The following is a 13921-nucleotide window of genomic DNA, read 5'->3' as shown; positions in this document are numbered from 1 at the left end:
ACGGGAAAACCATGAGGTGGTAGACCTGTTTTCTCGTGCACGGTGGATGTCGTTCTGCGACAAGCTTCAAGGTTACGATGACGAGGTGGCAGAGGAATTCCTGCGAGCTTTGAAGCCAAAATCAAAAACGCTGGCCGTTGTCAATTTCAGAGGTTTGAATCTCAGACTCACCCCATAGTTCATCAGCAGAGTCACTGATCTCCCGATGGGGGTACTGTGGGATAAGGAGGAGAGAAAACTAGGCCAGAAGGCTAAGAAGGAGTTCTTTCTGCCGGAGGAGCAATTCTCAGAGGATAAGAACGGAGTTCGAAGAGCCAGCCTACAGCCACTTTGGAGTGAGGTCAGCCTCCAAATTATGAAGTATATCACGTGCGAGGGGCGATTCAGCATCGTGTATGGATACCATTTCCGGCTACTCACAGAACTTAGGCACCAAATGGACCTACCCTCAGAAAACAAGTTGAGTATTCCTTACTTCCTCCTACAGTCCATGACTGAATGTGCAACCAAGTTACGAGAGGGAACACCAAACCAGGTAGCCCATCATGGGCTCATTAAGCTCCTTGTGGAGGATGCACTCCACACATACACCGTTCCTCTCTCGTGGGAAGCCTTTCGAAACTTGACTAAGGATGATGACATCAAAATTTTGGCTGAGGAGCTCACCTCCTCCAGTAGCAAGGAGAAGGAACCAATTCAAGCAGAGAAGAAAGGAAAAGGCCAAGAAACCATGGCCAAAGCACCAAAGAAAGAACACAAGGAGAAACAAGAGAAACACCAGGCTGCCAAAACAGAGGATAACAAACCCACATTAACACCCAGGGAGAAAAGGTTACAGAGCAGGGTGGGAAGGACTGAACACGTCCATGTCAGTGAAGGCACCTCTAAGGCAGCCTCAACAAAGTCAAAAGACAAAGCACCCTCAGCCAAGCAGGCTAAAAAAGTGCCACCTGTTTCTACAGGAAAATCAAAAATGGCTTCTACAGGAAGCTAGAAATCAGCCGCTACAAGGCTTTCTACAGGAAGTCCTGAGAAAGGAACACAGAAGGGGAAGACGGCCGAAATCCTTGCTAGGGAGGCAGCAGCTGTGCTGGCCACCCTAAGTACCCCTCCCAAGCCAAAGGAAAAATGAAAGAGGGAGACCCCTCTGTATTTCAAAGCAAGGAGAAGTGTCAGAATCAAAATAGGCAGGCCCCAACCTCCATCCAATGACCCAATTACCATAGAAGACACCCCTACCTCGCCAAGGGAGAGGTCCCCCTCAAAAATATCAGTCACTTATGAGCGGGGGAGCCTGAAGACAACTGCCTGGAAGGAGAGGATGGAAAGGTTGGCTTCAAAAACCCCTCTACAAGATGCTGAGGCCGTTCTACAGGAAACATTGGCCAGGCTCAAGGAGACCGAAAGAATGGAGGGAGAGGTAGCCACATCACCACCAAGGGAAGATGGAGTAGAGCCACGGAGGGAAGAAGAGGTAGAGCATATTCCGGAACCTAGTCCCCAGCCAAGCTTGAGCTCGTATTATAACTTTTTGGAGGCTGGAAAAATTATTCCACAGAAATTCACAGTGCCGCTTTTCTTTGCGTTGGAGGAAGAAAGAGTGAGAACCCACACATGGATGAGGATAGCTAAATCTAAAGGAGTGGCAGATATAGGCCCCTTGGAGGAACAACTCAAGGAGGCACGAAGAAAATTAGCTATGGCCAAACACGTGGGAAACTGCCAGCGGGTATTCCTACAGGAAGAGAATGAGAAACTCAAACTGCAGCTACAGGAACAAAGGAAAGAAAGGGGCACAACATCAGAGGACACTACAGCAGAACCTCAAGGCAAAGAAGGACTACAAGTTGGTCTTGGGGAGCTAAACCAGCATCTACAGGAAAGGGAATTGCAAGCACAAATCGAGATACAAGCTCTCAAACAGTAGTTACAACAAAAAGAGGCACAACTGGCCTGCATGGTCAGTTGGGCCATGGATGCTCTACAATGTAGAAAACCGGCCAAATCTTATGGCCTATACCTACGGGAACAATGGCTGCAATTCGAAATTAATGCATTAGCACAGAGGGGTATCTCCCAAATCTAAGACCCCCAGCAGTTCACAGAGTTATGCAATAGCAGTTCATCAGAGGACAAGGCCAGGCTATCGGAGTTTTATCCATAATTTGGCCCTTCCTAATGTGACTTCTTGGGATCCCAACACAGTCGTAGGAGATATGCAGTTGATGGCATTTGCCTCATGGTTGAACCATGAAGAAAAGAGAGCAACAGAGGTCAAAGAGGTCATGAACCGAGAGTTACATGAGCCACTGCTGATTAGAGCAGAGCCAGGGGACCCCATTGCATTGATATCAGCCCACCAACACTTAGCAACCGACTCTCAAGCTTTATTGAAATACATGGAACAATAGGCTCAGGCTATAGCACATTTCGAGGATATGGAGTGACTATTAGGGGACAATTGTGTTCATGCTTGCACTCGTCGATGGAACACATTGTCCCACAGCCTCAAAATCAGGGAATATCACACTCCAACTCGAATGAGGGAAGCTCTAGTACGGGTGCCCCTCTACAAGAAGTCCATACAGAACCTCCAAGCCAGCTGGATTGGCCTCAAGCTAAGCCCACCTTTGCTTTTAGGATTGATGGAAGGCAGCACAGAGAAAGAAGAGCATAAGCAGTGGGAAGAGGTGGAAAGGAAGGCTGGGTTCCATGCCAGTGAGGAGGATACTACTTCAGAAGCCTAGTATGTGAGAGTGGCGGTGAAAGCAATGAAGGACGAGGAGCTGGATTAGTTGCTCAGGGATGAGCAATCATTTTAGCTGGGGGGTGATGATGAGCCCCAAATTTGGTAACATTTTGGGCTCATTTGGCCTAACTACCCTTGCTCAATCCTTCATTTTTCATAACTTATGCATCATTTTTTAGTATGTTTATGTCATTTGTACGAATAAGGGTAGTCACTATTCCTAGGTGGCTAACACGTGCTCATTTCAGGTTTTTTTGACACATGTTGGAGCAAAACCGAGCAGACAAGGGCTAGGAGACAACCAAGATGGGGTTGAGGATTCGTAGGGGGGTTGTCCACGGCATTAAATAGCCTTCCTCGGGATCTTCACCCCCAACTCCGAGCTCCAAAAGCCACCAAAACCGGATCTAGAAGGTAGCCAAACAGATTTTGTGGAAGCAGCTGTTCACTTCCAGTGTGGTCAGCCAAGTCCCATAGATTTAGGAGGCCAGCTTGGGCCTCGTGATGTATAAATGATAAGGCTTCAGCCTTCGAAAAGGACTTTTGGAAAAACTTTTGCACATTCTGCACTACGAGCTGCCAACTCTTGACTTATGATTATTATTTTTTAATGGGAAGCAGTCAGATTTGATCTCAACTCTGAGTTTCTAGAGGAGCCATAGCTCTCGGGGTTGGGCCCAACCTGAGAGCCTAGGGCCTCCTTCTTTGTATTGATATCTTTCCTTTCAGCATTATGATTTTCTTTGTATGCATTTGAAACACAGTTTGTTGAGTTAGATTTCGTTGTGTGGTTAAGCAGGTCATTGTTGAAGAATAAAGTTGTTTCAGATGTCTAGAATAGAGTAATAAGATAAGAAGTGATAAAAGCTCCAGAAAATGGTTGCCTGCACTCTCATTTTCACCTCTTCCTAGGGGCTGGAATTGCAGACAGTGCTTCCCAACAAAAACACTAGTTTGCTTACCCATGCAATCTTTGGTGAAGTGTTTTCATTTGTAGGAGTTATTCATGCATTCAGACCTCTTGGAATGTTTCTTTGCTTCAGTACTGTACATGGTTCTCTTTAGAAATAACGTTGTTGTTCATTGGTTTCATTAATAGTTAGGATAGATTAGTTAATATTTTGATTGTGTGCAGGACGTGGTTGATTTGGTTAAGTATACACTGTTCGGTGCATCTCCATCACTCTCTCGTCCATCTAAGCTTCATCCAGGCCAACTGCTCATCTCCAAGTTAGATCCCTTGTCTCACAACTACTCTTTTGCCCACGTCACCCTACCTTCTTGGCCTTCCATTTCCTCTACCCTCTTTAAGACAAGCTAGCTTTCCACCCCCTCTCATCACTTCAACTCTCTGTCACTAAGTCATTACAGACCCCTATCCTACCTCCCTATCCATTCATGCATCCTCTTTCACTCACCCATCATCCAAAATCCAATTGTAGAACATCCTGTAGAAATTTCTGAACATCCTGTAGAACCCCTGCAGACTTCCTGTAGAAGCTCACAAATGAGGTTTCTTTATGACCAAACTTTGTGAAACTCTCTGGAAGGGTGTTAGGGACTCCTTAAACCCTCTCTGAACCTTCCCGACCTCTTCCAAGCATTTCTCCTCCTTGATCCACCTCTGCACAGTGAAAAGCTAGTTAAAAGCACATGCATGATAATTCTAATAACTTAGTCAAAAATACAAAAAGATGTTCTCTTTAGATAGAGGTAGTCTAGAAACATGTATTTTACCTTCATAGAAGTAATGGCATCTCTTTCAGTAGTTTGCATGCTCTCTTTTGCATCAGTAGGACTAGCTGGTAGAATTAGGGTTTGCTAGGGTTTGCATTTCTTTTTGGCTTTCAGTTTCTTTTTGCAATTAGATTAGCTTCCTTCGAGTTAGCTTTCATCCATCAATTAAAAAGCTTCTTCTAAGAGCTCATAGAAGTTGGCTTAAGCTCCTAGTGGACTTGTGCTAGCTGACCAAGTGATAGCTGCGGCAAGAGCTAGTACTTGTACATACAACACCGTCGCTTCCAAGTTTGTTACGAACTACCGGGTTGATAAAATTAAAGAAGGGAGTTCCAGGAGTTGTAGCATTATTGCTACAATACTGGAGCCCACCAACACCCTTGGTGATTCTTCTTCTTCCCTGCTCCATTTTTCATAATTTTTTCCATCCTTCTATACTTCATCCTTTCTTTCTTCTTTTTCATCCTCTTTTTCTTCTTCTTTTTCATCCTCTCTTTCTTCTTCTCCCTCACTAGGAGTAGGGCTTTTGTCATGCTTAATGGCTCGAATTGCACCTTCTTCCTGCAGGTCTGCAAAAGTTGACCATTCAATAGGGATTCTTAAATTGTTTAGAGCATCTTCCAGGATGAGCTTGATCAACCCCTGATGTGCTAGTTGCTGATGTTTCCCTTCTTGTATGTTGAGGCTCATGTCTATTATTGATTGTAACAAAAAATAAGGTACACTAAGTCTATTATGAGGAGGTGTCTCCCCTCCAAATCTTAGCTCAGGGAGGAGTCTAAAGTGGTACCCACACACTACACTGTATCTACCTCCATAGGAAATATAACTGATGATGCGGTAACTTACTTCACTCCAACGATATGGAATGATTTCCATTATAACCCCATTTTTGTCTTCAATTGGTTCTTGTCCTTCCAAGAAAAAACCCTTCTTTGCAAGAGTGTTGTTAGTCTTGTCCTATTTTCTCCACTACAACCTTAGGGGGAGTGTAGTTATCCTGCTAATACTCTCAGGGGTAATTTCTACTGACAAACCCTTCACTACAATAGTGGCACTGGCTCTAGTGAGAGGTATGAGTGACATTGCAAATTCTCTAGCCACATCATCATCGTATCCCCTAAGTAGCTCAAAGAACCTCATCCATTAATGCCTTGTAAATATTTCTACCACAGGAGGATGTTGGTGTATTCTGGTTGTGTTGGTGGGTTCTCTTTTTTTGAAAACTCATGTCACATTTTTATGGAAATTTGTATCTGAATGAGGTTTGGGTGGCTATAGTTTAAGAACTTTTGTAGGTGATGAGGTTTCAGAGTTTATCCTTCATTGATCTTCACAGAAATCTTTCTACCTTTATGCATACTGCAAATACTTAAAAGAAATGAGGATTTCTTCCTCTTTTTTTGTACAAATAAGAAATAAAGAAGGTATGGCACCTACCTCCCATTGCTATGCTCTAGTGATGATAAATCTTGAATGGATGGCCCTCATTGTCCACTTATAAATCTGTTTAATAATTCTCCCTGTATCCTGTAGCTTTCCTGTAGTTTCTTGTAGGTGATTTTGTTTGCTATAGGCACTGACTATTTCCTAAAGGTGCTCACTGTAGGGAGGCCGAGAGTAACTTTTTTCTTTGATGACTCCTTGAGGTTGCCTCTGCCTTTATATTTTCAAAATAACCAATATTCTGCATGGGAGTCAGTGATTATTTCTATTTGTGGATGATTTCGTTGGGTGATGTGTTGGCTGTCCAAGTACGAATACCTCCTTTTGGACCGTTGGACCCACTACAAGTTCATCATACCACCTTACCTCATAATCATCTCCCACTTTTATTCTCCATAACTTAACCACTTTTTCAATTCATTCCCCCTTTTTTTATGTGACCTTGCCACATGTGCAGTTGACTAATCCTTTTTCTTCTCGTTATTTGACTGAGGGTGGCCAAGTTAACTGGCCACCTTCACTTATAAAATCAACTTCCTGCATATCCCTACAGTTTAATCATATTCATACCTATGTGGGAGTATTGGTGAGATGACATGCCTATTGGTCCTTTTCCTTGCTGATGCATGGTGTCAATTTGTTGTTCTTGACCTAGCTGCATATTCTCAACTATGTTTTTTTTCTTCTTCTTTTGTTGATGATTTTCTCCTTTGATGATGTACTGGTGCTGGATTTTGTTGCTGCTGGGCTTCTTGTTGCTTCTAATCTCTAGAGGAGCTTCCTTAATCCTATAGTCCTTGTGCTAAAGGTGAGTTGGATTTTCTATGGGATTTTTTGTGGAATATGCTGCTACAGGATTTCATACAAGATGTCTATAAGATGTCTTGTAGCTACCTTTTTCTTAAACTTTTGCATATTTTCTCTGATCTGAAGTTGAATGGGTGGAAGATGCGGTTATGGAGTGGCATGTGAGGTAGGCTGTTGTTGGCATGCCCCTTTTTGATTTTCTTTTTCTTCTCTTTTTTTTTTATATATATTTTCTAACTTGATTTTTTCTATGGACATAGGGGTGACATGGTCATGAAGGGTGTTGGCTGAGGTGTGGTGAGGTCAATGGCTCTTTTCATATTCCAAAATAGGCCTATGTCACCATTTTTCCACTGGACTTCCCTTCCTGTACTTTTTCAAGACCTCCTGTAATACCTATAGGAAACTCCTGTAGTAATTACAGGGAATCCTGTAGAAAACATAGAATTGCTTGGAATTGGAATATGGAGTTGAGTATGGATGGAAGAACATGGGGATTATGGAGGAGATGAAATGGATGAAGGAAAACATAGTTTTTTGTAGGGCCTACTATCCTCTGTATCCTGTGCTCATTATCTTCTTGCAAACTTGCAAAACATAATTGTTATTTTTGTATGTTTTTTCTCTTTTTCTCTTTTCATTTTTTTTTTTGAAAGACAACTAGGCTGCCTCGAAGGAGGTTTTCATCCTGGTTTCCTACCCAGGGTGCCTCAAAAGAGGTTTTCACCCTTACATATTCTTATTTTTTCAATACTCTTGGGCTACCTCAAGAGGTTTTCAACCCAAAAGTTGGACTCAAGTGCCTCATGGAGGTTTTCACCTAGGTCTCTTTATTTTTTCTATTTATTTATTTATTTTTTCTATTTTCTTTTCTCTAAGAACTTGGTGAGGTGGAAGTTGAGACTTCTTCAATCACCATCATTGCCTTGTTGATGTTATTAATGAATTCTTGCTTTGATAAGGGCTTTTTGTAGATTTTTAACCTATAACCTTTGACAAGAAAATGGATACCTTCTGCATCAATGGTTCTTATTTGAGAAATGGCATTATCATGACACTTTTCTATCACATATGGTCGCAACCATTTGGTCATTAACTTGCCTTTGAAATCTTTGTACTGGGAGTCATATGACAAGGCCCAGTCGCATTCTTGAAACAATTTGTCCTTGATATTTATGTCATGCCATATTTTCCTTTGTATTTGAGTCACTTCTATGTGCAGGAGGGCCTGCATTCTAAATTCATCTAGCTCATTTAGCTAGAGAAATATTTATTGTTGTGTCCTTGTGACATCTAGATCCAGTTGTGCTACCATCGTTAAGGTGTTGTATTAAAATTCAATGGACAACAGGGCTTTCTTCCCATATGCCAGCTCATAAGGAGTGAAGCTAGTGGTGGTCTTCCAAGTAGTATTGTAGGCCCAGGTGGCCTCCACCAGTCTTTCTACCCAATCCTTTCTGCTGCTACTAATCACTTTGGTCAGAATTCTTTCCAATGCTCGGTTGGTGACTTCCACTTGCCCATTAACCTGTGGGTGTTAAGGAGTGGACTTTTTGTGCTTGATCTTATGATGAATTAACAAATTTTCAATTATGTAGCATGTAAATTGTCTGCCTTGATTAGTGACCAACTCTCTAAGGTATCCAAACTTATAAAACACATTCCCCCTCAAGAATTCAACCACTTTTTCTTCTGTGGGTACCTTGACATCTTTGGCTTTAGCTCACTTTGTTAAGGAGTCGGTGCACACAATGATGTACTTCTTCTGTCTGTATGGAAGGTCAATGGGCCCGATGAAATTTGTGCCCCACATGTCAAATGGCTCAAAAATCACTTGAGGTTGTATAGGAATTTCATCCCTGGGGGTAGGCTTCCCCATCCTTTGGCACCAATCACACTGGCTGGTATGCCTTTTTACATCTTGGTGGAGAGTGGGCTAGTAATAGCCAACTTGTAGTACCTTGAATGATGTTCTTTTGGCTATAAAGTGACCTCCACAAGGCCCACCATGACAGGCTAGAAGGATGTCAAAAACCTCCTCCTCCCTGACACATCTTTTTAGAATCTAATCTGGACCCATCTTGAAGAGATTTTCCCCAATCCAAGTGATTGAGGAACTTTTTCTTATGATTATGCTATTTTCCTTGGAGGACAAATTTAGAGGAAAATGTGCAGATACCAAGTAGTTTTCTATGTCAGCAGACCATGGAGAGAGAACTCAAATGGTGAATAAATGTTCATCTGGTAGATGATCATCAATGAATGGAAAACAACTAGGAGTTGTTTTTCATCTGGTTATAATGGTTCAACTCGAAAATTTTGGCTAGCTATCTTGAACAAAAAATCTGAATCCTAATGAGGATTTAGGCCTTTTTATTTATACAACTGAAGTTACCAACAACTTCCTTAAATTTAGGGAGGCTTGGCTCCCAATCTCGAGATCAATTGGTCTTCAACTGTCACTAGCTTGGCTACTAATGAACCTCATGACTTGACTGCTTGCAACTCCGAGTTGATGAGATTTGATTGAGGAATATTCGAGTGAGTGAGGAGTTAAGGAGGGAGATCCTATCCCCTAGAATCCATCTTTCTTGTCTTCATTCGAGTTCCTGCACTTTAATTAGCTAAAATTTTCTCCAAAACCTACAACCAATGCACATTAGACCACTAGACATTACATCTCATCTTCACTCTCCTCATTAAGAAAAATATAATTAAAACATGTAAAGAATTATGATAAAATTTGATTTTAGTAAGTTGGAGGTGTATTAAAGTCCATATAATTCACCCATTGATGATCCTCATGAACCTGCAATAGAGAAGTGAGGGAAGTCAAGCATATTGTGAGTGTGTTTTGTTGTGAGAGGTGATCATTGAGACAGAGAGGTTGAACCATCTGGGAGGACTCTCTGTAATACAACAAAAAGCGCAGTAAGAGGGTTGTGTGGAGAATTGCAAGGGTAGTGTGGAAGTTCAGTCGGTGGAGAATCCTTGAAAGAGGAGGCAGAGCGCAGAGAAATTGTTGTTGTTAGAAGAAGGAAGAGACCTTCTACTAGTGAGCACAGAAGGTAGTGTAGAAAGTCGAATATGCAAATAGCCATTGTTGGTATTTTACTTGTATTGTATGCCTCTATTTTCTAGTTTGAAAATTGTATGAAATAGTAGAGAGTTGCAAGCGTAGGTTGGTTCATGCATACTAAAGAGGTTGGTGTTGGGAACGGGTCCCCTAGTGTCATTTTTGGGGCAAAAAGCTTAAGTTTGGGGCAAAAAGACCGAATTTTGTATAAAGGAATGTAAAGTCTCTGCATTTTATGGCCGCAGAGTGTGAAGATATCAAGAGTCAAAAAGGGTTTCCACCCTTAGTTTAGATAGCTTGTGTCGGCTTTAGAGATCTGCCCTTGGTCTGTGGACCATGGGATTGTATAAAAAGGGAGTCTTAGAAGAGTCTAAGGAAAAGTAGATTTCTAACTAAGTTTGAGTTTGTGAAGAGCTAAGAGGGAGAGTCTTAGCGTAGGAAGAGGCTCTGCAGCTGAGTGCGTAGAGGCCTAGGGTAGAAGTCCGCAGCTGAGTGTGTGGACCCCTACAACTGTGTGCGTAGGGAAGATAGAGTATGTATTGGGAATCTGAATCATCAATAAACATGAGTATTCTGAAATTACTGTGTATTTTTCCTCTGTGGATTGCATGCAATTATGTTATGTTAAGTTCTGGGTTTACGTTATAATGTTAATTTGATGCGCTGATGTATATGTTTCTATCTGTTATATGAACGCAAATAAGGATATATGTTTACACAAAGATAATCTTAATTTCATGGTAAAATTGGTGAACACTTAAGATAATTCGGGAAATTATACAATAAGGCAGTAACAAAGGCGCGTAAGTACCTCAACCACTAGTTAGGGTTGCGCTAAGGACAATCTTATAAGTTCACAAAGGCTCTAAGAGACGGAAGAGAAAGCACATCAATAAGCCCTAAATGCTTATTGATCTGCACAAAGGAAGGGTTTAAGGTATAAAACCGATATCACAACCATCTCAGGGTGTGGAAACTTGGTTCCTGCATCCCCCCATACTGCTTTGGGTGAGACTTTGGTTTGCGCTCCGCAAAATGATGCCAAAAGGGCCAATAGTGTAGGGATTTTCTTCGCTGACTAACACTGAACCTAGGTCGGGGCCCATCAAGCTAATAAATGGTTCTATTTCCGAGACCAGAATTTGCATAACGAGATGTGTGATGTCACATCATTGGAATCCAACTAAGAAGGAGGTTGAAGATTGGTTAGATAGGAATATCCATGAATTCGCGGCATAGGAGAACAAGAATCCATGATTGACGAAAGAAAAATGGTTGGACAAATATATGTACACAAACATAAATTAAAGTTTCTTCTGTTCCTTCCCAGTCAAACTGTACGAGTGGATTGTGAAGTTGGCAGACGACCAAGGGAGGTGGAGGCTTAACAATCCAATTGTCTAGACCCCGGAGTTAGTGCAAAGATTGGAAGCCTCTGAAGATAAGATCACGCATGTTGTCAGTCATTGGCTCGACTGTATCATAGGAGGGTTTGTGACAGAGTTTGCAATTGATACTTCGGTTAGCTATAGTGAAGCAGAGCGCCACTTCTTCAAGGGGCCGCGAGGTAAGTATTTAAAATCATTAAATACTTGGATTAAGATGCTCTTGTCTGAAAAGAGGGTCATGTAATGTTTCGAGCTATGTGAAGTAGAAGGTATTTTAGGGATGGAGGGAGAAAAGGTCCTAAGTATATCCCATTGATTGAGCCTCCTTTGAGTGATGATGAAGGGTAAATGCAAGCTTCTCTGTTGAGTGCTATTCAGTTGATAAGACAAGGGTTACCACGAATACCTATACCACCTCCACCCCCATCCCATCCGTCCACACCACCTCCATCCTCACCTCCACCACTTACCCCATCGCCCACACCACCGCCACCTCCACCACTGTTCAACATGGCAAACTATGTAAAGCTACCTGTATTCAAGGGTGTAGGAAATGAAGATTCAAACCAGTTTTGGTTCATCGTGAAGGTTGTATGGGAAGCTCAGGGTATCACGTACGATCAAATGAAGAAAGAAACATTGGTTAGTGCCTTGTAGGACTATGCACTAGTGTGGTACATTAAGTACAATACTGATAATCCAAAGTCCATGTTGGCAGATATCTAGACTGCGCTAAAAAGGGAATTTAGCAGACCTAAGTCTCAAGTGCAATCCATTGTGGGATTCAAGGAGATCATGATGACGCCTAGGGAGGCACCATGGGATTTGGATCAAATCTTGAAGTGTACGATCCGTGAAGCCAAGATGAACCTAACAGATGGGTAGCACTGTGAATGGTTTGTGGCCTCATTCCTACCCCACCTAAGGGTTGCGCTATCACAACAGAAGATTGGGACCCAAGCATAAGCTCTGGAAATCGAAATGAGACTACATGAGACACCAATGCAGGATGCTAATCTGGGGGCTTAGAAGATTCACGCATAGTTACAGAACATTTTCCTTGAAATGCAAAGTTTGAAGAGAGATAGAATATCTCGACCAGAGGCGCACGAAGAAATCTGGTGCCTGAAATGCAAAGGTCAGGGGTATGAAAAGGATTACTATCTAGTCTTCGTGAACTATGTTGCAGTAGGGGACCAATGCCTCTAAGGTCGGAGGCTGCAACAGGGCCAAGTACAGGGCCCGTGCTATGGTGTGCTATATGCCAAGTAGTTGGGAAACATGCGACCGTTAATTTCCATTTGCTACAGAAATTCATATAGACACCACAACAACTCTTCTGCAATTTTTGTCAAATAGTAGGTCATGACGAGAAATTTCCGTAGTTATGAATTAATGATGGACAGGACAACTACATACAGGGTGCAGGCACAATTGTGGCCTTCGAACCAAGGTGATGGGGGAGTGCAAGGTGAGTATCAGGGGCACGGCCAAGGCAGAGGTGGAGGAGGGACCGGTAGAAGCTGAGGGAAACTTACTTGTTACAATTTTGGAGGACCAGGACACTACACGAGAGACTTCCCGAATCCGACGCGATTGGCATGCCACTATTATACTAAGTTTGACCATGCGATTAAGGATTACCCTATATTATTGGCTAAGATTTGCGAGAAGGGGGCGTAGCCTCTGCATCTGACTCAGAACCTACATATGATGAGAGTTGATCCTCGTGAGGAAGACCCTAAGGTAAACATTATGCTACGGAGTGGAACAACGACTGGTGAGGATAAAGGGAAGCAACCTGGCAAAGGTGTGTAGGTCTGCAAAGCACCAGAAAAGGAGATTGAGTTTGATCTGGAGCATGCAAAAGAAACATTTATGGAAGCAAAGAAAAGCTTTGCTGAGGCCTCTACCTCAAGAAGTCAGGAGAAATCGACTGAAGAAATGGACCCATCCATGATTACCACGTTCTTGGAGACCTGCATGAAACTAATCTGTGATAGTAAGGATGTGAAGGGACTGTAGGAACTAATCAACCAGTGTGCTAGCAAGGACAACTCTACTGGTGAACCACACGTAGTCAGAAAGCTTGGTAAGCATAAGGTGAGGACTGGACGTGAGATGAGACTCACCGCGTAGATAGGGGAATATGAAATGGACCAAGTTATCTTGGATCTGGGGTCCGATGCAAATGTTTTGCCAAAACAAACATGGGAAAGAATGGGGATACCTACACTCCAGTGGTCTCCGATCCAATTAAGGATGGCGAATCAATAAAAAATCATCCCAATGGGGAGGCTTTAGGGGGTAACAGTTGACATCGAAGGTGCGAGTCCACTTGCATATTTTGAAGTAATAGAGATTGTGGATTATAGAAATCCCTACCCTATGCTCATGGGGATTGATTGGGCCACTGAAATGAATGGGGTAATCAACTTGAAGAAGAAAAATATGATATTTGAAAAGAAATCACTCCGCGTAGTGGTACCACTAGATCCTACAGAAGGACTGCCTATGCAAAACCAATCCGCGATTATGAAAGTGATGATGATTTGGACCAGATTTATAAGATAACGACGTGAGACTAGGATTGGGTGAATCTAATAGCAGATGGATGTATTGAATGGGACCACGAGAGCTCCTGCACATCAGATTCAGATGAAGAACTAGAGCACTGGCAGAATCAACTGCATGAAGTATCTATGTGAGCAAGTCGTT

This window comes from Pinus tabuliformis, chromosome 4_1 (assembly GCF_031772625.1).
Source record: "Pinus tabuliformis cultivar Carrire ecotype Pingquan chromosome 4_1, CPIR1, whole genome shotgun sequence".
NCBI classification, from domain to species: Eukaryota; Viridiplantae; Streptophyta; class Pinopsida; order Pinales; family Pinaceae; genus Pinus; species Pinus tabuliformis.
Note: the sequence above shows the minus strand (reverse complement) of the source record.